Source organism: Pseudophryne corroboree, chromosome 2 (genome assembly GCF_028390025.1).
Source record: "Pseudophryne corroboree isolate aPseCor3 chromosome 2, aPseCor3.hap2, whole genome shotgun sequence".
Taxonomy (NCBI): Eukaryota; Metazoa; Chordata; class Amphibia; order Anura; family Myobatrachidae; genus Pseudophryne; species Pseudophryne corroboree.
This window is the reverse complement of record NC_086445.1, coordinates 872,060,437-872,084,986: the sequence shown is the minus strand read 5'-3', so window position 1 is coordinate 872,084,986 and position 24,550 is coordinate 872,060,437. Positions and strand designations below refer to the sequence as shown.

Genomic DNA, 24,550 nt, shown 5'->3' with positions numbered 1-24,550 from the left:
TTACACCCAGCAGCACACTATATATTACACAGCCCCCATATTACACCCAGTACTGCACTACATATTACACTCAGCCCCCCCATATTACACTCAGTGGCACACTACATATTACACAGACCCCTCCCCATATTACACCCATTGATACATTACATATCACACAGACACCCTCCCCATATTACACATCCCCTTCCCCCATATAGCCTCCAGAACCCACCTGGTCTTGTTGCTCCCTCCTGTAACGAGCAGGGAGCCGGCCGCGGGACAGTGTGGTGGGGGTACAGCAGCCCAAGTCAGCCACATCCTGGAACAGCAGGAGCTGGGCTGATACACACAGCCCATTGTGAGTGTGGTGGGCGGGGCCAGCCAGATTGAAGCACAGCACTGCCTGCCGGGTTATGGGCTACACTGTACGGGCGGCTGCTCTCTCTGCACATTATTCCTACACTGCTGCCGCTCAGACACCTCCCGGCTCTCAGACAGTCTGACAGCCACCGCTACCCACAGCCCAGCGGTGGCTGGCCACCAGTGACCGTTCCTTGGTGAGTCCCGCTCCCCGCATTTCCGGACTCGCACATGCGCAGTCCGGATTTGCAAGGAGGAACTATCAAATACCGGGAGTGCTGGCAATGTTTGCAGGGCAGCGGGAGGCTCAGTTAAAAATCGGGAGCCTCCCGCTAAATGCGGGAGGGTAGGCAAGCCTGCTGTGCAGGCAAGTCAATTTTGACAAGAAAGTGTACAATCTAGTTTCTAGTATAGTCAAAATTGTATATAGTCAAAATTGCACTGTGTGTATAGTCAATATCGGTGGTTCTGTGCTCTGGGGAGTTGTAGGGAAATCGCAAAGACAAAATAGGCCTTTAGGCAGAATAGCACTGTGTGTAGGCCTCTTTAGAGGATAGATGGACAATTAAAAAAAAAAGAAAAAGGAATTGATAAAAAAAGAAAGAAATTATATTAACATATTACCTTTTCAATGAGTTGGAAAGCAATGGCGTTTTGTACAATCAACAATTTGAGGCCTATTTATCATTCAATATATGCATCATATCCCCAGAAAACACCAGTTTTTTTTATGCAAATATTAAATATCACCCCAATGTACTAAGAAGGGATCGCAGCACCTATCTCCCCTTCAGGTAATGTTGCCTCAGGTGGAATCAGACCATGTGAACCATGGGGCATACCATATGAACCGCAACGGTAGGGTAAGGCGAAAAGTTGAGAACATGGAAACCAAAGTGTAACACGGCCCAGAGTGCACCTACCATATCTTCATACGTGCCACGATCCCTCCAATTCCTGTGTGCGGGAAGCCCACATAGGTTTCTGTGGGGGCTGCAAAGCCACTGGCGTGCGCAGCACATTTTATTAGGGGGTGCACCGTTGGAGGGGTGTGTCTATCACCGCCTTTTGGGCATGTCTAGCACCATCTATTGATGGTCAACGCATATAAACCTTTGTACCAATCCTAATAAAGCAGATACATTGTCAGATGTTGTAGTGTGCACCAAACAAACACCCCTGATGGCACTCACTGCAATTACACTGCTCCTCCTCATCCTGGTCTGGCTCCCCCCCTCTTTCCCCTGCAAGCTGCAGCAGCTTACTTACAATTCAGTGACTAAACTGACACTGACAGTCGCAGACTAGTATTGCTGCTGCTGGAAAAAAACGAGTGACGTGTCAATGCTGCTGCCGGCCGTCTGCCAGTATTGAATTTGTCTTCCTACGAGGAATGCTTGCTGCATGCTGCTCCTCATCAGTGGCTGGCGTTGGCATATCATAGGAGAGAGGTGGGCGTGTGGCGGGTGTGACGGGTGGGCATGTGAGCAGCATGACGTAATCACGTCACATCACACTGTTTTTGTACATGGAGGTGGAGCCGGGAGTTTGAAAGCCGGTGTCAGTAACACCATTAATTAACCCAGGCATCCGGTCAGTAATGCAGTCCTGACAGGGTGCAGCGCAGAGGGGACAGTAATCAGCCTGCTTGGCGATTGCTGCATCAGGCATGTGAGATCAGGGTGCCAGACATTAGGGGGTGCCTGTGCGCACCAGGCACCCCCCCTGCGCACATCTATGTGCAAAGCTGTCATATTGACCAAAGTCTGGAATGCAAAGTAATGGCCGCTGCACGCATGACAGACCATGCTTGTGCAGTAGCGCTGCAGCGTAAAAACTAGTGCATAAAAATAGTACTATAAATGCATTTAACAAATAACCAGGGATGGTTCCCGCCATGCATTATTGGAAATTGCCCCAATCTCTGGAGACTAGAATTGGTGAACATTGCTGTTAAAGTATATCCAAGTCTTTATAAATATATTTATTTATTTATTATTTCACTGGATATTATCAGGACCTCTGGCGCAGCCAGTGAGGTGCTGTGGGTGGGAAAGAAGGCTTACTGCTGCTCTCCCAGCATCTGCACCACACGTCCAGAAGTCTAGAAGCCATGATTGCAGGCAGAGCATGCTGGGACATGTAGTACCAAAGCAGCTAAAGCTCACCGGGCTGAGTATATCAGTGCACTACACAATGACATACACATACAGCTTTGTTGGCCCGCTCAGGCTGGATGTGTGAGAGTTAACACAGACCGGGGTGGTCATGTGATGCGATGACATATGTGAGTAGGCGGGGCTACAGTCCTCCATTATTCTAACTAGCTCCCTGGAAAACCACCACCAGCAGCAGCAGCAGCAGCAGCACTGTGACTGAGGCAGGATCGGGTTGTACTGTTTAATGCCTCTCATTGTGCAGCGGCGCCGGCGGTCCCCGGGGGGTATGTATGCGCTGTATACATCTCTGGTAGAGGTTCCCCTTCCTTGGTACTGCTGCTGCACAGCCGCTGCCCGGTGTGTGTTACAGCACTGCCCCGGCTTCCTGTAGGGATCTGCAGTCATCATGCCAGTGATGCTGCAGTGATCCGGCTAGTGATACCCTGTGCTGCTGCTGGCAGCCTGGCCTGTGTGACAGTGGCTCTGGCTGCATGGGAGTGTGCACAGTATTAGGTCAGGGATGTTACTGCCTGGCCCACGTCCCCACTCCAAACCTGCACAGCCTCAACTCTCACACCTGCACATCCCCAGCTGCCACACCTGAGCAGCCCCAACTGTCACACCTGAGCAGCCCCAACTGTCACACCTGCACATCCCCAGCTGCCACACCTGAGCAGCCCCAACTGCCACACCTGCACATCACCAACTGTCACACCTGAGCAGCCCCAACTGTCACACCTGAGCAGCCCCAACTGTCACACCTGAGCAGCCCCAACTGTCACACCTGCACATCACCAACTGTCACACCTGCACATCACCAACTGTCACACCTGCACATCACCAACTGTCACACCTGAGCAGCCCCAACTGTCACACCTGCACAGCCCCAGCTGTCACACCGGACAGCCCCAACTGTCACACCTGAGCCGCCCCGGCTGCCACGCATGAGCAGCCCAAACTGCCACACCTGAGCAGCCCCAACTGCCACACCTGCACATCACCAACTGTCACACCTGAGCAGCCCCAACTGTCACACCTGAGCAGCCCCAACTGTCACACCTGCCCAGCCCCAGCTGTCACACCTGCACAGCCCCGGCTGTCACACCTGCGCAGCCCCGGCTGTCACACCTGCGCAGCCCCGGCTGTCACACCTGAGCAGCCCCAGCTGTCACACCTGAGCAGCCCCGACTGTCACACCTGAGCAGCCCCGGCTGTCACACCTGCACAGCCCCGGCTGTCACACCTGCGCAGCCCCAGCTGTCACACCTGAGCAGCCCCGACTGTCACACCTGAGCAGCCCTGGCTGTGACACCTTCCCATCCCCGGCTGTGACACCTTCCCATCCCCGGCTGCCACACCTGCTCATATCCATTACACACCTACCTGCTCATACCCATTACACACCTACCTACACACCCACAGTTCAGACCTACATAGCCCCAGCTGCCACACACTTTACTGGAAGTCTTCCAGTTGTCAAGTCACTATCAAACTTTGTAGCATTGAAATATAATGGCCAAGCCTCAGGCACCCATTGTGATCAAAATCTCTGTCCCCACTCCAACTTCTGAGGGGCTGACTGCTGACCCCCCCTTCCCTGACAAATATAATAAATGGTTTTGTAGAGACTACTGCAACATACACTTTACTATTGAAATATGAATGACTAGAGATATGCTGCAATATAATGGAAGAAAGTGATGTCAGTGCATAGGTAATTCATCTGTTGGTACTTCATAACACAGTTTAGCAGAGGTGGTGGGTTCCCTTAGTTGTCCTTCGGTATATTATTATTCTGTACACTATCATTCTGAGTAACAAATTCCACTTTTTCCTCGAAATATAATGGTCTTGTAAACTGTAAGTTTTCTTTGTTATTTTGAATCAGTGCATTCCACCTTCTACCCAACCCCATAGCTACAGGTTAAAAGCATTTTTATGTTACAGCCCTGAACTCAGTGTTTTGCTAGGTGTATATTGACAGGTTATATTCGAGAATATCGCATTCCTTTTCTGCATTCTCTCTTGTTGGTGCCAGTCAATTCAGACTTGAGGGCATATTTACTAAACCTTGGAGATAAAGTACCAGACAATCCGCTGCTAACGGCATGTTACATGCTGTGTTTTATAAAAAGACAGTGAGGAGCTGGTTGGTTAGTACTTTAGCTCTCTCCCCCTCCAATTTATTTCTTTTGTCTTGTTTTCTTTCTCCATTTATATCTCTCCATGGTTTAGTAAATAGACCCCTTGAACTCATAAGTATACCAATATAATATTTTTAAAGGTGTTGAAATCCTGTATATTGTTTTTTTTTTTTTTTTTAATTTGGTTTTCATACAGACAGTGTGACTGTGTCACAGCAACTATTGGATGACAGGGAGAGGATGTGTATGTAATAACAGGCTGGTTAGTTTATGACTCATAAGGTTAGGAACATAAAGAAGACGTAAGATGTAATGATTTCTATCTGTTGATCTCTGTCAGTCTGTTTGAGCTTTTCCAAATATATTTAAGATGAATCTGTGTTATTATTTTTGACTTAATTAGTGTATACTCTCTGGTTGCATTAATGAAGGCATATAAGTTTCAGACATTGAAGTGTATTACAAAAGTCATGTAGTGACTGTTAATCTTTAGTCATATTTTATTTTTATTTTTGTATTACGAGACTGATTCTGTCTCTGCAAATATTCTGTTAACTGCAGCAGGTGATCTATAATTGTAGCTGATACAATATATATGTAAATACACCAATTAATTAAAAATGTATAAATAAATCTGTAACTTTGATGTAACCTCTGTTGTTTAAATGGTTTGCACATCCAATATTTTGTAATGTCCAAACTAAATGTATTTTCCTTTTGCTATGCTGGCTCTGAGAAACGTCCTGCAGTAATTAGCAGACAGGAGATCCGATATGCATAGACACTGTCCACCCCCTATAGATTCAACATATCTCAATTTATGGGAGGTTCTGTATATACTGTATAAATACAGAGCACATAAAGATAACATGTGTAAACATCTACCGGCCTCATCAATAGGAAAATAATTTAGTCGCACCCCTTCCAATTTATTTCTTTTGTCTCATTGTTCTCTTTCTCCATTTATTATTGGTTGTATAGCGTATTACGCAGCGACTTACATACAGTATGCAATCATTCACATCAGTCCCTGCCCCACTGGAGCATATGGGTGTGGTATAGAAGGTCAACTCTATATGGTTGACATGCATTAGGTTGAAAGCAGTGACGTGCGGTGAGGTCCCTGGCTGGGGAGGCACTGAGATTTTATATATATTTATATTTATTTATACATACATACACACACACACACAGACACACACACACACACACACACACACACACACACACACACACACACACACACACACACAGTGGTCGAAGTGGAAATTTGTACGTGGGGGTATGAAGAAGTGAAGGTTGCAATTATGCGCGCACCTCCGGAAAAGGGTGTGTGGCCACTCAAACAGGGGTGTGTCCTTCAGTGTAGTTGGACCCCTTATACTATCTAGTACCGGCGCCCCTTTCACCTGATACCACACAGTATGAGCTGAAATTCATATTTTACCACACGGTATGAGCCGAAATTCACATTACAGCACACGGTATGAGCCGAAATTCACATTACAGCACACGGTATGAGCCAAAATTCACATTATAGCACACGGTATGAGCTGATATTCACATTATAGCACATGGTATGACCCACAATTCAGGGACAGGGAGAGAGTGAGAGCAGGGTCTGAGAGAGTGAGAGCAGGGTCTGAGAGAGTGAGAGCAGGGTCTGAGAGAGTGAGAGCAGGGTCTGAGAGAGTGAGAGCAGGGTCTGAGAGAGTGAGAGCAGGGACTGAGAGAGTGAGAGCAGGGACTGAGAGAGTGAGAGCAGGGACTGAGAGAGTGAGAGCAGGGACTGAGAGAGTGAGAGCAGGGACTGAGAGAGTGAGAGCAGGGACTGAGAGTGAGAGCAGGGACTGAGAGAGTGAGAGCAGGGACATAGGGAAGCAGGGAAACATTACCTGGTATGTGCAGCGGAGGTGCGGAAGGGACTGTGGTTGTCGGTGGCAGATGAGCCCATGGTCTGCAGGGGATGCGGCGGTACTAAGCTGTCCTTCGTTGCTGCGGCGTTGATGTCCCTCTGACCGCCGCCAGTTGTCTGCGGTGGTCAGCTTTCAGTGGCGGTGCAGCGTGCGGCAGTGAGCGCTGGTCAGCAGTGGGCGGCGGGCAGCTGTGATACAAATATATAATTTTTATACATTTATTTTATTTATTTCTCTAACGTCCTTGAGGATGCTGGGACTCCGTAAGGACCATGGGGAATAGACGGGCTCCGCAGGAGATAGGGCACTTTAAGAAAGCTTTGGACTCTGGGTGTGCACTGGCTCCTCCTTCTATGCCCCTCCTCCAGACCTCAGTTTTACACTGTGCCCAGAGCAAGATGGGTGCACTGCAGAGAGCTCTCCAGAGTTCTCTGCCTAGAAGCATTTTTGTTTGGATTTTTTTTCTACCTTTTACTACTTTTTCACAGGGAGCACTGCTGGCAACAGGCTCCCTGCATCGAGGGACTGAGGAGAGAGGAGCAGACCTTCTTGTCAAAGATAGGCTCTGCTTCCTCGGCTACTGGACACCATTAGCTCCAAAGGTGGTGAACGCAGGTTCTTACTGGGCGTCCACCCCCAGAGCCGCGCCGCCGTTCTCCTCACAGAGCTAGAAGTACAGAAGATAGAAGTCGTCAGGCGGCAGAAGCCTTCAGCTTCATTGAGGTAACGCACAGCACTGCAGCTGTGCGTCATTGCTCCCATACACCTCACATACTCCGGTCACTGTAAGGGTGCAGGGCGCAGGGGGGGGCGCCCTGGGCAGCAATATAAACCTCTGCATGGCAAAAAGACTATATACATGTACAGGTGGGCTCTGTACATGTATATAAAAGAGCCCCGCCATATTTTACTAAGTTTGAGCGGGACAGAAGCCCGCCGCCGAGGGGGCGGGGCTTCTCCCTCAGCACTCACCAGCGCCATTTTCTCTCCACAGCACTGCTGAGAGGAAGCTCCCCGGACTCTCCCCTGCTTACACACGGAGAAAGGGTGCTTAAAAGAGGGGGGGGAGGGGGCACATAATTGGCGGTTTACAAAATATACAGCGCTGCTGGGGAAAAACATTTTGTGTTGGTCTCCAGGGTCATTGCGCTGGGGTGTGTGCTGGCATACTCTCTCTCTGTCTCTCCAAAGGGCCTTGACAGGGATACTGTCTTCAGGAAAGGGGTTCCCTGTGTGTGTGTGTGAAGTGTGTCGGTACGCGTGTGTCGACATGTTTGACGAGGAAGGCTCGCTTAATGTGGAGGGGGAGTGCTTGAACGTCAGGTCGCCGTCGGCAACGCCGACACCGGAATGGGTGGATATGCTGAATGTCTTGAATGCAAATGTCAATCTATTGCATAAAAGGTTAGACAAGGCAGAAGCTAGGGATCAGTCAGGTAGCCAGTCCATGCCTGTCCCTGGGGCGCCAGGTCCTTCGGGGTCTCAGAAGCGCACCATATCCCAGATCGATGACACAGATACCGACACAGATACTGATTCTAGTGTCGACTATGAAGATGCAAAATTACAGCCGAAGGTGGCAAAGGGTATACGGTACATGATTATTTCCATTAAAGAGGTTTTGCATATTACTGAAGAACCCCCTGTCCCTGACACGAGGGTACACATGTATAAAGGGAAAAAGCCTGAAGTCACTTTTCCATCCTCATTTGAATTAAGTGACTTGTGCGAAAAGGCTTGGGAATCTCCGGATAGGAGACCACAAGTTCCCAAAAGGATTCTCATGGCGTATCCTTTTCCACAAACTGATAGGATACGCTGGGAATCTTCTCCAAAAGTTGACAAGGTGCTGATATGTTTGTCCAAAAAGGTGGCACTGCCTTCTCAGGATACGGCTTCCCTCAAGGAACCTGCTGATCGCAGGCAGGAAATTACCTTAAAGCACATTTACAATCATTCCGGTACTATTGCTCGACCGGCTATGGCGTCGGCCTGGGTTTGTAGTTCGGTTGTGGCATGGGCAGATTCCTTATCTACGGAAATTGACACCTTAGATAGGGATGCCATTCATATGACCATAGAGCATATCAGAGATGCTGCCTTGTATATGAGGGATGCTCAGAGAGACATTTGTTTATTAAGCTCCAGAATAAATGCTATGTCTATTTCTGCTAGGCGGCTCTTGTGGACCCGACTGTGGACGGGAGATGCCGATTCAAAGCGGCATATGGAGTCCTTGCCTTACAAAGGGGTGGAGTTGTTTGGAGACGGCCTCTCGGATCTTGTCTCTACGGCTACGGCTGGTAAGTCAAATTTCTTACCTTATGTCCCCCCGCAGCATACAAAAAAGGCACCTCATTATCAAATGCAGTCCTTTCGTTCCAAAAAAAACAAGAAGGTACGGGGATAGTGTTCACTCTAGGAATTTTTTAGGGCAGGGTGCTGATCACGGGTAGGGCACATTTTTCATTCGGGAGGGCACATTTTTCGTTCGGGAGGGCACATTTTTCGTTCGGGAGGGCACATTTTTCAGTTAGAAGGGCAAAATTAGGTACATACTATAATGCTTGGTCCTCCCATTCCCACATGATAAAGAATGGGCAGTGCGCGCCAAAGGCGAAAATTTAGGGGCGTTGTTTTTCGTGGGGTTAGGGGCATGGCCACATAATAGTGGCAATTCACATTACACCACACAATAGTGCAGCTAATACACACTGCACCTGGTAGAACCTCCTATACACACTGCGACAGGTAGAGCACGTTATACATATTGCGCCAGGCAGAGCACATTCTACACTTTGCGCCAGGCAGAGCACTGAGACACACTGCGCCAGGTAGAGAGCACTGAGACACACTGCACCAGGTAGAGAGCACTGAGACACACTGCACCAGGTAGAGAGCACTGAGACACACTGCACCAGGTAGAGAGCACCGAGAAACACTGCACCAGGTAGAGAGCACCGAGAAACATTGCACCAGGTAGAGAGCACCGATAAACATTGCACCAGGTAGAGAGCACCGAGAAACATTGCACCAGGTAGAGAGCACCGAGAAACATTGCACCAGGTAGAGAGCACCGAGAAACATTGCACCAGGTACAGAGCACCGAGAAACATTGCACCAGGTACAGAGCACCGAGAAACATTGCACCAGGTAGAGAGCACCGAGAAACATTGCACCAGGTAGAGAGCACCGAGAAACATTGCACCAGGTAGAGAGCACCGAGAAACATTGCACCAGGTACAGAGCACCGAGAAACATTGCACCAGGTACAGAGCACCGAGAAACATTGCACCAGGTAGAGAGCACCGAGAAACATTGCACCAGGTAGAGAGCACCGAGAAACATTGCACCAGGTAGAGAGCACTGAGAAACATTGCACCAGGTAGAGAGCAGCGAGAAACATTGCACCAGGTAGAGAGCACTGAGAAACATTGCACCAGGTAGAAAGCACTGAGACACATTGGAGGAGGAGGGGGGGGGGGGGTAGATGGTTCCGCACACACATAAGACAAGGGGTAGTGGGGCCACACACAGGGGGTTGGGGGGGCAGGAGGGCACAAGGTGTCACACACACGGGGGGGGGGGGGGGGGCGCACAAACCAGGGTGAGGGGGGTAAAGTGTGCCACACACAAAGGCTGGGGGTAAATGGGGTCACATGCAGGGGGTGGGGGCAGGATATGGCAATGCATTAAAATACATGTTCATTATTATGTGTATCTACTTACTCACACTCTGGCAGCTGAGGGTCACACTCCGGTAGATGGGTACGCTGGCCAGTGGCACTGGCTGGTGGGGGTTGCCCGCGGGTGTCTGGCCATGCACACAGAGAGGAGGGAGGGCTGGGTTTGCCTCGGCGGGAGAGGCAAACCCAGCCCTCCTGTCTCTCGCAGAGGAGGGGAGATGCGGCGGCTGACAACTAAGGACGGACGAGGTGGGCGGGCGGGACGGACGAGGTGGGCGGGACAGATGGGGCAGGACAGACGGGGCGGGCCGCGGAGGTCTCTGTCTCTCATGCAGGGAGACAGTGTGACTGTGATTAAGCACACTGGATTACTGCAGTAATGTGTCCGGTGGCTTGGCGGGGTCCGGCGGGCAGCAAAGTGCGGGGCGGGAGGGCGCACACAAATGGGCAGGGCGCATTCAGGTGTCTAAAAAAGGGGCAGGGCGCAGCGCCCTGTGAAAGACACCTAGAGTGAACACTACGGGGATCATCCTTTGTTGCCAGAGGGAAAGGCAGGGGAAAAAAGCTGCACACAGCTAGTTCCCAAGAGCAGAAGTCCTCCCCTGCGTCTGCAAAGTCCACCGCATGACGCTGGGGCTTCCCGAGGGGAGGCAGATCTGGTGGGGGCTCGTCTTTGGTTTTTCAGCCACGTCTGGGTTCACTCGCAGGTGGATCCCTAGGCGTTAGAGATTGTTTCTCAGGGTTACAGGCTGGAATTCGAAGACTTGCTTCCTCGACGATTTTTCAAATCGGCTCTGCCGGCTTCCCCGTCAGAGAGGGAGCTAGTGTTGGCAGCAATCCAAAAATTGTGTATTCAACAGGTGATTGTCACAGTTCCTCATCTCCAGCAAGGAGAGGGATATTACTCAACCCTGTTTGTGGTCCCGAAACCGGACGGTTCGGTCAGACCCATTTTAAACCTGAAATCTCTGAACCTGTACTTGAAGAGGTTCAAGTTCAAAATGGAATCACTCAGGGCGGTCATCGCCAGCCTGGAGGGGGGGATTGGATGGTGTCCCTGGACATAAAGGATGCTTACCTTCATGTTCCGATATTCCCCCCCGCATCAGGCGTTCCTGAGATTTGCAGTGCAAGACTGTCACTACCAATTTCAGACGTTGCCGTTTGGGCTTTCCACGGCCCCGAGAATTTTCACCAAGGTAAAGGCGGAAATGATGGTGCACCTGCGCAGGCAGGAGGTCACAATTATCCCATACTTGGACGATCTCCTCATAAAGGCGAGATCTCGGGAGAGGTTGCTGGACAGCGTGTTTCTGTCCATGAAGACGTTGCAGATACACGGCTGGATTCTCAATATACCGAAGTCCCAGCTAGTCCCTACAACGCGTCTGACCTTTTTGGGGCTGATTCTAGACAAAGACCAGAAAAAGGTTTTTCTTCCGATCGTAAAGGTCCAGGAACTCATAGCCATGGTCAGGAACCTATTAAAACCAAAAAAGGTTTCAGTGCATCAGTGCACGCGGGTCCTGGGGAAGATGGTGGCTTCCTACGAGGCCATCCCTTTAGGCAGGTTCCATGCAAGGACTTTTCAATGGGACCTCTTGGACAAGTGGTCCGGGTCACATTTACAAATGCATCAAAGGATCACCCTGTCTCCCAGGACCTGGGTATCTCTCCTGTGGTGGCTGAACAGTGCTCACCTACTAGAAGGTCGCAGGTTCGGCATTCAGGACTGGGTCCTGGTGACCACGGACGCAAGCCTCCGAGGCTGGGGAGCAGTGACACTGGGAAGAAATTTCCAAGGTCTCTGGTCAAGCCTAGAGTCTTGTCTCCACATCAACGTCCTGGAGTTGAGGGCCATATACAACGCCCTGCGTCAAGAGGAGGAATGGCTTCGGAAAAAACGGTTCTGATTCAGTCAGACAATGTCACGGCAGTGGCTCATATAAACTGCCAAGGCGGAACAAGGAGCAGAATGGCCATGGCAGAAGCGACCAGGATTCTACGCTGGGCGGAAGGCCATGTAAGCGCGATATCAGCGGTGTTCATCCCGGGGGTGGACAACTTGGAGGCGGACTTCCTCAGCAGTCACGACCTGCATCCGGGAGAGTGGGGACTTCATCAAGAAGTCTTCGCACAGATCACGGATCGTTGGGGACTGCCTCAAATCGACATGATGGCATCCCGTCTCAACAAAAAGCTAAAGCGGTATTGCGCCAGGTCAAGGGACCCTCAGGCGGTAGCGGTAGACGCTCTGGTGACACCTTGGGTGTTCAGATCAGTCTATGTGTTTCCTCCTCTTCCTCTCATACCCAAGGTGTTGAGAATAATACGAAGAAGCAGGGTCAGAACAATACTCATTGTTCCGGATTGGCCACGGAGGACTTGGTATCCGGAGCTACAAGAGTTGCTCGCAGGGGATCCGTGGCCTCTTCCTCTAAGGCAGGACCTGCTGCGGCAGGGGCCCTGTCTGTTCCAAGACTTACCGCGGCTGCGTTTGACGGCATGGCGGTTGAACGCCGGATCCTAGCGGAAAAAGGGATTCCGGAGGAAGTCATTCCTACCTTGATCAAGGCTAGGAAAGACGTGACGTTAAAACATTATCACCGTATATGGGGGAAATATGTTTCTTGGTGTGAGGCCAGAGCTGCTCCTACGGAGGAGTTCCATTTGGGCCGTCTACTTCACTTCCTTCAAACAGGAGTGACTTTGGGCCTAAAATTAGGGTCCATAAAGGTCCAGATTTCGGCCTTATCCATTTTCTTTCAAAGAGAATTGGCCTCTATTCCTGAAGTACAGACCTTTGTGAAGGGGGTGCTGCATATTCAGCCTCCCTTTGTGCCTCCGGTGGCGCCTTGGGATCTTAACGTGGTGTTGCGTTTCCTCAAGTCACCTTGGTTTGAACCACTCAAAACTGTGGAGTTGAAATACCTCACGTGGAAAGTGGTCATGTTGTTGGCGTTAGCTTCGGCAAGACGTGTTTCCGAATTGGCGGCTTTATCACATAAAAGCCCATACTTGGTTTTTCACGTGGATAGGGCAGAGTTGAGGACTCGCCCTCACTTTCTGCCAAAAGTGGTCTCATCTTTTCATGTGAACCAACCTATTGTCGTGCCTGTGGCTACACGGGACTTGGAGGATTCCGAGTCCTTGGATGTAGTCAGGGCTTTGAAGATTTATGTGACCAGAACGGCTAGAATCAGGAAGACTGAAGCTTTGTTCGTTCTGTATGTGGCCAACAAGGTTGGCGCTCCTGCTTCAAAGCAGACTATTGCTCGGTGGATCTGTAACCCGATTCAGCAGGCGCATTCTACGGCAGGATTGCCGTTGCCGAAATCGGTTAAGGCCCACTCCACTAGGAAAGTGGGCTCTTCTTGGGCGGCTGCCCGAGGGGTCTCGGCATTACAGTTGTGCCGAGCAAAACACCTTTGCAAAGTTCTATAAGTTTGATACCCTGGCTGAAGAGGACCTCCTGTTTGCTCAATCGGTGCTGCAGAGTCATCCGCACTCTCCCGCCTGTTTGGGAGCTTTGGTATAATCCCCATGGTCCTTACGGAGTCCCAGCATCCTCAAGGACGTTAGAGAAAATAAGATTTTACTTACCGGCAAATCTATTTCTCGTAGTCCGTAGAGGATGCTGGGCGCCCGTCCCAAGTGCGGACTTTTTCTGCAAGACTTGTATATAGTTATTGCTTACATAAGGGTTATGTTATAGTTTATCGGTTGAACCGTGGCTATGTTGTTGTTCATACTGTTAACTGGGTAAGTTTATCACAAGTTATATGGTGTTATTGGTGTGGCTGGTATGGATCTCGCCCTTAGATTTACAAAAATCTTTCCTCGTACTGTCCATCTCCTCTGGGCACAGTTTCCCTAACTGAGGTCTGGAGGAGGGGCATAGAGGGAGGAGCCAGTGCACACCCAGAGTCCAAAGCTTTCTTAAAGTGCCCTATCTCCTGCGGAGCCCGTCTATTCCCCATGGTCCTTACGGAGTCTCAGCATCCTCAAGGACGTTAGAGAAATAAATAAAATAAATGTAAAAAAATTATATATTTGTATCACAGCTGCCCGCCGCCCACTGCTGACTAGCGCTGGCCAGACACTTCCCACCCCACCGCACAACTGCCCCCCCCCCCCCTCGACTGGGTGGTCAGGTACCAGCGCTGCCCGGCGCCTCCGCGCTGTCACCAGCTGTGGTGCTCTCGTTATCTCTGGAGCTGCCGCTGCTGTAGGCAGCTCCAACAACGGGTCCTGCCGCCGCTGCCCACACGCCGCGCTCCTGTGTATGCGGCTCTACTGTAGCGCCGGGTCCCGCCGCTGCCCCCTTCCCCCCCTCCCGCAGTGGTCCTGTAGTGGCGGCTCCAGAAAGGTCATCTCCTCTAGACGCTACCGGCGGCTCCACTGTAGCGCTGGGTCCCGCCGCAGCCGCAGCTCAATGCCTATGGGTGATTGGACCAGCGGATTCAGTACTGTGCAAGATGTCAGTACTTTGTTTCAGTTTACTCTAATGCTTTATTTTTTTATTTCTATACATTTCCGTTTGTAAGTGACTAATATATTAAGGAACAACTTTAAAAATCAAATACTTTTATAAGACTTTTAACGTCTTTCCATGATGGTGGTAGGGAGTCTGCTTGCAGAGCTCACCAATAAATACAGATCCGATTTTTTGCCTTCCCTTTCCTTTATCAGCTGTCAGAGCTCTCCTGTGTATCTAATTGAGGAGTGCAGGGAGTAGGTGAAATCATTCGAGTTGAACACTATTCAGCTGCACCTTTGGTCAGCAGTTTGATTCCGCTTGAATACTGTCACGTCACTTGTTACATTTACTTCTCTCTGTTCTCCAGTAAATCTAACTAAAAGTGTAATAACCTTTGCACAATACAATAGCTTCTGGGTGTTGCTTACTATCAAGAGATATGTTACAACAATGGGGTGGGGACTAATGACATTGGTTGCTTGGCCAGGTATGTAAAGGTCTGGAAATATGACAAGAGAGCAGCCACAAGTCCTTAAGTGTTCTCTTTTGCTTTTTTTTTTGTTGAGAGAGACCATAAGATTATACAGTATGTGCAGTAACATATACATCTCCTGGTACTATGGCAGATTAAGCACTGCATTATATTGAGGCTTTTGTCTCTAATGATAATATTGATAAAAATGTAATTTGCTATTTATTTAAAACAAATTGAAGTCTAGCTTTACTAGCCCTTAAAATTGTTGTCAATGCCATACTTGTTTCTTTAGCCCATGGGTCTTCAACCTGCGGCCCTCCAGCTGTTGTTGAACTACACATCCCAGCATGCCCTGCCTCAATTTTAACATGCCTTAATAATACCTCCCAACATGACCCTCTCCAGGAGGGACAGAATGCTCTGCTCCTGGACTTTCCTATTCATTTATGATTGCAATCACCTGTGCTGAAACACCTTTTTTATCCATTAACCTGTTTAAAACAGGTGATGGCAATCATACACTAAGAGAAAAGTGCAGAAGCAGAGCAGTGTGTCCCTCCTGGAGAGGGTAATGTTGGGAGGTATGCTTAATAGCAAAATTGAGACAGGGCATGCTGGGATGTGTAGTTCCACAGCAGCTGGAGGGCCACAGGTTGAAGACCCATGCTTTGGACCAGGGATGGGGAACCTTCGGCCCTCCAGCTATTGTTGAACTACACATCCCAGCATGCCCTGAAACAGTTTTTGCATGACTAGATAGCAAAACTGTAGCAAGGCATGCTGGTATGTGTAGTTCAACAACAGCTGGAGGGTCGAAGGGTCCCTATCCCTGCTTTAGACTATATCAATGTATTTATATTTGTTCTATATGTGCCCCTCTTTTTTTCAAGGAGATATAAGTTCAGATTTCGAAGGTACTGATTTGCTGGTAGTTGAACTGCTCTGATGGTTCCTTGTCCCACCTTATCTGAAGTCCTGGGTACCTGGAATCCCTCTTCTACATTACAGCAGACATACTAATGTTACCGCCTGCAACTGTGCATCTGTTGTGAGGTGCCTGTCTAGCTAGTAAGCCTCATCTGCGTCACTTTGCCCTGCCCAGGTTATCTTATGGGTGTGGGTGCCAAGTGTATGACTGGTTCCCGGTACATGCATGTTTCATTGCAAAGTTACAACATATAGACACAGTTGTTGGTACAGGGGAATGCGGTTAGCCGTCACTATACCGACAGCGGAATCCATTTGATGAATGCTGCTCACTGCAATCAGTTGTTCGAATAAACTGACTAGATCTCTTCACTTCAAACGTGTCCTTAATTTATACTCCTATACTTCGACTCCAGCACATGACTTAGGTTGCAGTGTGTGATAGCTATGTACATCTCCTCATTCCTCCTGCACCATTCTTAAGTTGTTGCAAAGTTATAATAAACCTGCTGAATAGATTAACCAGTAATTACACTGACTCCATTTTCAGGGCACTGTGTTTTATAGGCTTTTTCAGGCAGGCCGTAAATGAATAAACCTGTGTCCAAGTTTCATCCACCATATGAAGTGATTACTATGAATGCTGATAGTGCGGTCTTCTTCTATTCATCACTATAGTAAGGCCTGCAAGTGGAGTATAAAGGGCCCTACAAATTGAGCGATCCGCCGCGGATACGGCCAATGGACGACCCGGCGGCGGGGGGCAGTGACAGGGGGAGTGAAGTTTCTTCACGCTCCCCGTCACCCGGCTTCATAGAAGTGCAGGCAAATATGGACGAGATCGTCCATATTGGCCTGCATGCACAGACGACGGAGCACCAGCGATGAACGAGCGCGGGGCCACGCATCGTTCATCGCTGGTGCCTCCACACTCAAAGATATGAACGGTATCTCGTTCATATCTTTGAGTATTATCGCACAGTGTGTAGGACCTATACGGCAATACACATTGGCAGCAATGAGTATGTATGGGCTGCCTGTACAGACAGTAATTTGGTAGTTAAGAAGCAATTTGGGTAAATGACTAGTTATCCTGATTTCTCTAACGTCCTTGAGGATGCTGGGACTCCGTAAGGACCATGGGGATAGACGGGCTCCGCAGGAGATAGGGCACTTTAAGAAAGCTTTGGACTCTGGGTGTGCACTGGCTCCTCCCTCTATGCCCCTCCTCCAGACCTCAGTTTTACACTGTGCCCAGAGCAGGATGGGTGCACTGCAGAGAGCTCTCCTGAGTTCTCTGCCTAGAAGCATTTTTGTTTGGATTTTTTTCTACTTTTTTACAGGGAGCACTGCTGGCAACAGGCTCCCTGCATCGAGGGACTGAGAGAGGGGCAGACCTTCTTGTCTAAGACAGGCTCTGCTTCCTCGGCTACTGGACACCATTAGCTCCAGAGGGGGTGAACACAGGTTCTTACTGGGCGTCCACCCCCAGAGCCGTGCCGCCGTTCTCCTCACAGAGCCAGAAGAACCGAAATCAGAAGACTTCAGGCGGCAGAAGCCTTCAGCTTCACTGAGGTAACGCACAGCACTGCAGCTGTGCGTCATTGCTCCCATACACCTCACACACTCCGGTCACTGTAAGGGTGCAGGGTGCAGGGCGCAGGGGGGGGGGGGGGGGGGGGGCGCGCCCTGGGCAGCAATATAACACCTCTATTATGGCAAAAGACAATATACATGTACAGGTGGGCACTGTACATGTATATAAAAGAGCCCCCGCCATATTTTAGTAAGTTTGAGCGGGACAGAAGCCCGCCGCCGAGGGGGCGGGGCTTTCCCTCCGCACTCACCAGCGCCATTTTCTCTTCACAGCACCGCTGAGAGGAAGCTCTCCGGACTCTCCCCTGCTTACACACGGTGAAGTGGTGTTTAAAAGAGAGGGGGGGGGGGGCACATAATTGGCGGATAACATATTATACAGCGCGGCTGGGGGAAAAACATTTTGTGTTGGTCTCCAGGGTCATTGCGCTGGGGTGTGTGCTGGCATACTCTCTCTCTGTCTCTCCAAAGGGCCTTGAAGGGGATACTGTCTTCAGAAAAGAGGTTCCCTGTGTGTGTGTGAAGTGTGTCGGTACGCGTGTGTCGACATGTTTGACGAGGAAGGCTCGCTTAATGTGGAGGGGGAGTGCTTGAATGTCATGTCGCCGTCGGCAACGACGACACCGGAATGGGTGGATATGCTGAATGTCTTGAATGCAAATGTCAATCTATTGCATAAAAGGTTAGACAAGGCTGAAGCTAGGGATCAGTCAGGTAGCCAGTCCATACCTGTCCCTGTGGCGCCAGGCCCTTCGGGGTCTCAGAAGCGCACCATATCCCAGATCGATGACACAGATACCGACACGGATACTGACTCTAGTGTCGACTATGAAGATGCAAAATTACAGCCGAGGGTGGCAAAAGGTATTCTGTACGTGATTATTGCCATTAAAGAGGTTTTGCATATTACTGAGGAACCCCCTGTCCCTGACACGAGGGTACACATGTATAAAGGGAAAAAGCCTGAAGTCACCTTTCCGTCCTCATTTGAACTGAGTGAATTGTGCGAAAAGGCTTGGGAATCTCCGGATAGGAGACCACAAGTTCCCAAAAGGATTCTTATGGCGTATCCTTTTCCACAAACGGATAGGATACGATGGGAATCTTCGCCTAAAGTAGACAAGGCGCTGACACGCTTGTCCAAAAAGGTGGCACTGCCTTCTCAGGATACGGCTTCCCTCAAGGATCCTGCTGATCGCAGGCAGGAAATTACCATGAAGCACATTTACACTCATTCAGGTACTATTGTTAGACCGGCTATGGCGTCGGCCTGGGTTTGTAGTGCGTTTGTGGCATGGGAAGATTCCTTATCTACGGAGATTGACACCTTAGATAGGGATGCCATTCAAATGACCATAGAGCATATCAGAGATGCTGCCTTGTATATGAGAGATGCTCAGAGAGACATTTGTTTATTAAGCTCCAGAATAAATGCTATGTCTATTTCTGCTAGACGGCTCTTGTGGACCCGACAGTGGACGGGAGACGCCGATTAAAAGCGGCATATGGAGTCCTTGCCTTACAAAGGGGAGGAGTTGTTTGGAGACGGCCTCTCGGACCTTGTCTCTACTGCTACGGCTGGTAAGTCGAATTTCTTACCTTATGTCCCCCCCGCAGCATACAAAAAAGGCACCTCATTATCAAATGCAGTCCTTTCGTTCCAATAAAAACAAAAAGGTACGGGGATCGTCCTTTGTTGCCAGAGGGAAAGGCAGGGGAAAGAAGCTGCACACAGCTAGTTCCCAAGAGCAGAAGTCCTCCCCTGCGTCTGCAAAGTCCACCGCATGAGCTTGGGGCTTCCCGGGGGGAGGCAGATCTAGTGGGGGCTCGTCTTCGGTTTTTCAGCCACGTCTGGGTTCACTCGCAGGTGGATCCCTGGGCATTAGAGATTGTTTCTCAAGGATACAGGCTGGAATTCGAAGACTTGCCTCCTCGCCGGTTTTTCAAGTCGGCTCTGCCGGCTTCCCCGTCAGAGAGGGAGCTAGTGTTGGCAGCAATCCAAAAATTGTATATTCAACAGGTGATTGTCACAGTTCCTCATCTCCAGCAAGGAGAGGGATATTACTCAACCCTGTTTGTGGTCCCGAAACCGGACGGTTCGGTCAGACCCATTTTAAACCTAAAATCCTTGAACCTGTACTTGAAGAGGTTCAAGTTCAAAATGGAATCACTCAGGACGGTCATCGCCAGCCTGGAGGGGGGGATTGGATGGTGTCCCTGGACATAAAGGATGCTTACCTTCATGTTCCGGTATTCCCCCCTCATCAGGCGTTCCTGAGATTTTCAGTGCAAAACTGTCACTATCAATTTCAGACGTTGCCGTTTGGGCTTTCCACGGCCCCGAGAATTTTCACCAAGGTAATGGCGGAAATGATGGTGCTCCTGCGCAGGCAAGGGGTCACAATTATCCCATACTTGGACGATCTCCTCGTAAAGGCGAGATCTCGGGAGAAGTTGCTGGACAGCGTGTTTCTGTCCATGAAGACGTTGCAGTTACACGGCTGGATTCTCAATATACCGAAGTCACAGCTAGTCCCTACAACGCGTCTAACTTTTTCGGGCCTGATTCTAGGCACAGACCAGAAAAAGGTTTTTCTTCCGGTCGAAAAGGTTCAGGAGCTCATAGCCCTGGTCAGGAACCTATTAAACCAAAACAGGTTTCAGTGCATCATTGCACGCGGGTCTTGGGGAAGATGGTGGCTTCATACGAGGCCATCCCTTTCGGCAGGTTCCATGCGAGGACTTTTCAATGGGACCTCTTGGACAAGTGGTCCGGGTCCCATTTACAAATGCATCGAAGGATCACCCTATCTCCCAGGACCAGGGTATCTCTCCTGTGGTGGCTGCACAGTGCTCACCTACTAGAGCAGGCATTCCCAACCGCGGTCCTCAAGGCACACCAACAGTGCAGGTTTTAGTGATATCCAGGCTTCAGCACAGATGGTTAAATCAAAATAACTGAGGTACTAATTAAGTCACCTGTGCTGAAGCCTGGATATCACTAAAACCTGCACTGTTAGTGTGCCTTGACGACCGAGGTTGGAAAACACTGTACTAGAGGGTCGCAGGTTCGGCATTCAGGACTGGGTCCTGGTGACCACGGACGCAAGCCTCCGAGGCAGGGGAGCAGTCACACTGGGAAGAAATTTCCAAGGTCTCTGGTCAAATCTAGAGACTTGTCTCCACATCAACGTCCTGGAGTTGAGGGCCATATACAACGCCCTGCGTCAAGCGGAGGAATTGCTTCGGGAAAAACCGGTTCTGATTCAGTCAGACAATGTCACGGCAGTGGCTCATATAAACCGCCAAGGCGGAACGAGGAGCAAAGTGGCCATGGCAGAAGCGACCAGGATTCTACGCTGGGCGGAAGGCCATGTAAGCGAATTACGTGATAGTGTCAGCACTTTACAAAAGACTGTTGACGACATGAGACAGCCGGCAAATCAGTTAATACCTGTACAGGCGTCTCAAACACCGTCAGGGGCTCTAAAGCGCCCGTTACCTCAGGTCGATACAGACAGACACGGACACTGACTCCAGTGTCGACGGTGAGGAAACAAACGTATTTTCCAGTAGGGCCACACGTTACATGATCACGGCAATGAAGGAGGTTTTGAACATTTCTAATACTACAAGTACCACAAAAAAGGGTATTATGTGGGGTGTGAAAAAACTACCCGTAGTTTTTCCTGAATCAGATGAATTAAATGAGGTGTGTGATGAAGCGTGGGTTTCCCCCGATAAAAAACTGCTAATTTCTAAAAAATTATTGCCATTATACCCTTTCCCGCCAGAGGTTAGGGCACGTTGGGAAACACCCCCTAGGGTAGATAAGGCGCTCACACGCTTATCAAAACAAGTGGCGTTGCCGTCTCCTGATACGGCCGCCCTCAAGGAACCAGCTGATAGGAAGCTGGAAAATATCCTAAAAAGTATATACACACATACTGGTATTATACTGCGACCAGCAATCGCCTCAGCCTGGATGTGCAGTGCTGGGGTGGCTTGGTCGGATTCCCTGACTGAAAATATTGATACCCTGGACAGGGACAATATATTATTGACTATAGAGCATTTAAAGGATGCATTTCTATATATGCGAGATGCACAGAGGGATATTTGCACTCTGGCATCAAGAGTAAGTGCGATGTCCATTTCTGCCAGAAGAGGATTATGGACGCGACAGTGGTCAGGGGATGCGGATTCCAAACGGCATATGGAAGTATTGCCGTATAAAGGGGAGGACTTATTTGGGGTCGGTCTATCGGACCTGGTGGCAACGGCTGGGAAATCCACCTTTTTACCCCAAGTCACCTCGCAGCAGAAAAAGATACCGTCTTTTCAGGCTCAGTCCTTTCGTCCCCATAAGGGCAAGCGGGCAAAAGGCCACTCATCTGCCCCGGGGCAGAGGAAGGGGAAAAAGACTGCAGCAGACAGCCTCTTCCCACGAACAGAAGCCCTCTCCCGCTTCTGCCAAGTCCTCAGCATGACGCTGGGGCCTTACAAGCGGACTCAGACATGGTGGGGGCCCGTCTCAAAAATTTCAGCGCGCAGTGGGCTCACTCGCAAGTGGACCCCTGGATCCTGCAGGTAGTATCTCAGGGGTACAAATTGGAATTCGAGACGTCTCCCCCTCGCCGGTTCCTGAAGTCTGCTTTACCAACGTCTCCCCCCGACAGGGAGGCGGTATTGGAAGCCATTCAGAAAGGGGTATTATTCCACGCTGTTGTGGTACCGAAGCCGGACGGCTCGGTGAGACCCATTTTAAATCTGAAATCCTTGAACACTTACATAAAAAGGTTCAAGTTCAAGATGGAGTCACTCAGAGCAGTGATAGCGAACCTGGAAGAAGGGGACTATATGGTGTCTCTGGACATCAAGGATGCTTACCTCCATGTCCCAATTTGCCCTTCTCACCAAGGGTACCTCAGGTTTGTGGTACAGAACTGTCACTATCAGTTTCAGACGCTGCCGTTTGGATTGTCCACGGCACCCCGGGTCTTTACCAAGGTAATGGCCGAAATGATGATTCTTCTTCGAAGAAAAGGCGTCTTAATTATCCCTTACTTGGACGATCTCCTGATAAGGGCAAGGTCCAGAGAACAGTTAGAGGTCGGAGTAGCACTATCTCAAGTAGTACTACGACAGCACGGATGGATTCTAAATATTCCAAAATCGCAGCTGATTCCGACAACACGTCTGCTGTTCCTAGGGATGATTCTGGACACAGTACAGAAAAAGGTGTTTCTCCCGGAAGAGAAAGCCAGGGAGTTATCCGACCTAGTCAGGAACCTCCTAAGACCAGGAAAATTGTCAGTGCATCAATGCACAAGGGTCCTGGGAAAGATGGTGGCTTCTTACGAAGCGATTCCATTCGGCAGATTCCACGCAAGAACTTTTCAGTGGGATCTGCTGGACAAATGGTCCGGATCGCATCTTCAAATGCATCAGCGGATAACCCTGTCTCCAAGGACAAGGGTGTCTCTCCTGTGGTGGTTACAGAGTGCTCATCTCCTAGAGGGCCGCAGATTCGGCATTCAGGATTGGGTCCTGGTGACCACGGATGCCAGCCTGAGAGGCTGGGGAGCAGTCACACAGGGAAGAAATTTCCAGGGCTTGTGGTCAAGCATGGAAACATCACTTCACATAAATATCCTGGAACTAAGGGCCATTTACAATGCCCTAAGTCAGGCAAGGCCTCTGCTTCAGGGTCAGCCGGTGTTGATCCAGTCGGACAACATCACGGCAGTCGCCCACGTAAACAGACAGGGCGGCACAAGAAGCAGGAGGGCAATGACGGAAGTGGCAAGGATTCTTCGCTGGGCGGAAAATCATGTGATAGCACTGTCAGCAGTGTTCATTCCGGGTGTGGACAACTGGGAAGCAGACTTCCTCAGCAGACACGATCTTCACCCGGGGGAGTGGGGACTTCACCCAGAAGTCTTCCACATGATTGTGAACCGTTGGGAAAAACCAAAGGTAGACATGATCGCGTCCCGCCTCAACAAAAAACTGGACAGATATTGCGCCAGGTCAAGGGACCCTCAGGCAATAGCTGTGGACGCTCTGGTAACACCGTGGGTGTACCAGTCGGTGTATGTGTTCCCTCCTCTTCCTCTCATACCAAAAGTACTGAGAATCATAAGAAGGAGAGGAGTAAAGACTATACTCGTGGCTCCGGATTGGCCAAGAAGGACTTGGTACCCGGAAATTCAAGAGATGCTCACGGAAGACCCGTGGCCTCTACCTCTAAGAAAGGACCTGCTCCAGCAGGGACCATGTCTGTTCCAAGACTTACCGCGGCTGCGTTTGACGGCATGGCGGTTGAACGCCGGATCCTGAAGGAAAAAGGCATTCCGGATGAAGTCATCCCTACCCTGATCAAAGCCAGGAAGGATGTAACCGTACAACATTATCACCGTATTTGGCGTAAATATGTTGCATGGTGCGAGGCCAGAAAGGCCCCTACAGAGGAATTTCAACTGGGCCGATTCCTGCATTTCCTGCAAACAGGACTGTCTATGGGCCTCAAATTAGGGTCCATTAAGGTTCAAATTTCGGCCCTGTCAATATTCTTCCAAAAAGAACTAGCTTCTGTTCCTGAAGTTCAGACGTTTGTCAAGGGAGTACTGCATATACAGCCTCCTTTTGTGCCTCCAGTGGCACCTTGGGATCTCAATGTAGTTTTGGGATTCCTAAAATCACATTGGTTTGAACCACTCACCACTGTGGACTTAAAATATCTCACATGGAAAGTGGTAATGCTGTTAGCCCTGGCTTCAGCCAGGCGTGTATCAGAGTTGGCGGCTTTATCCTATAAAAGCC

The 24,550-nt window shown here is 49.9% G+C and overlaps 2 protein-coding genes across 14 annotated transcripts in view; one reads left to right on the top strand and one right to left on the bottom strand.

Annotated features, from left to right (window-relative positions):
- CRYBA1 (crystallin beta A1) overlaps positions 1 to 2,693 on the bottom strand; it is a 390,148-nt gene extending 387,455 nt beyond the window's left edge. The window contains exon 1 of the mRNA XM_063955933.1: positions 215 to 2,693. The gene's annotated coding sequence lies outside the window, so the exon portion shown is untranslated. The remainder of the gene's footprint in view (positions 1 to 214) is intronic.
- A 3-nt stretch (positions 2,694 to 2,696) lies between these two features.
- The window catches only part of MYO18A (myosin XVIIIA), a 597,092-nt gene continuing 575,238 nt past the window's right edge, over positions 2,697 to 24,550 (top strand). For all 13 annotated transcript variants that reach the window (XM_063955930.1, XM_063955929.1, XM_063955931.1 and 10 more), the window contains exon 1: positions 2,697 to 2,785. The gene's annotated coding sequence lies outside the window, so the exon portion shown is untranslated. The remainder of the gene's footprint in view (positions 2,786 to 24,550) is intronic.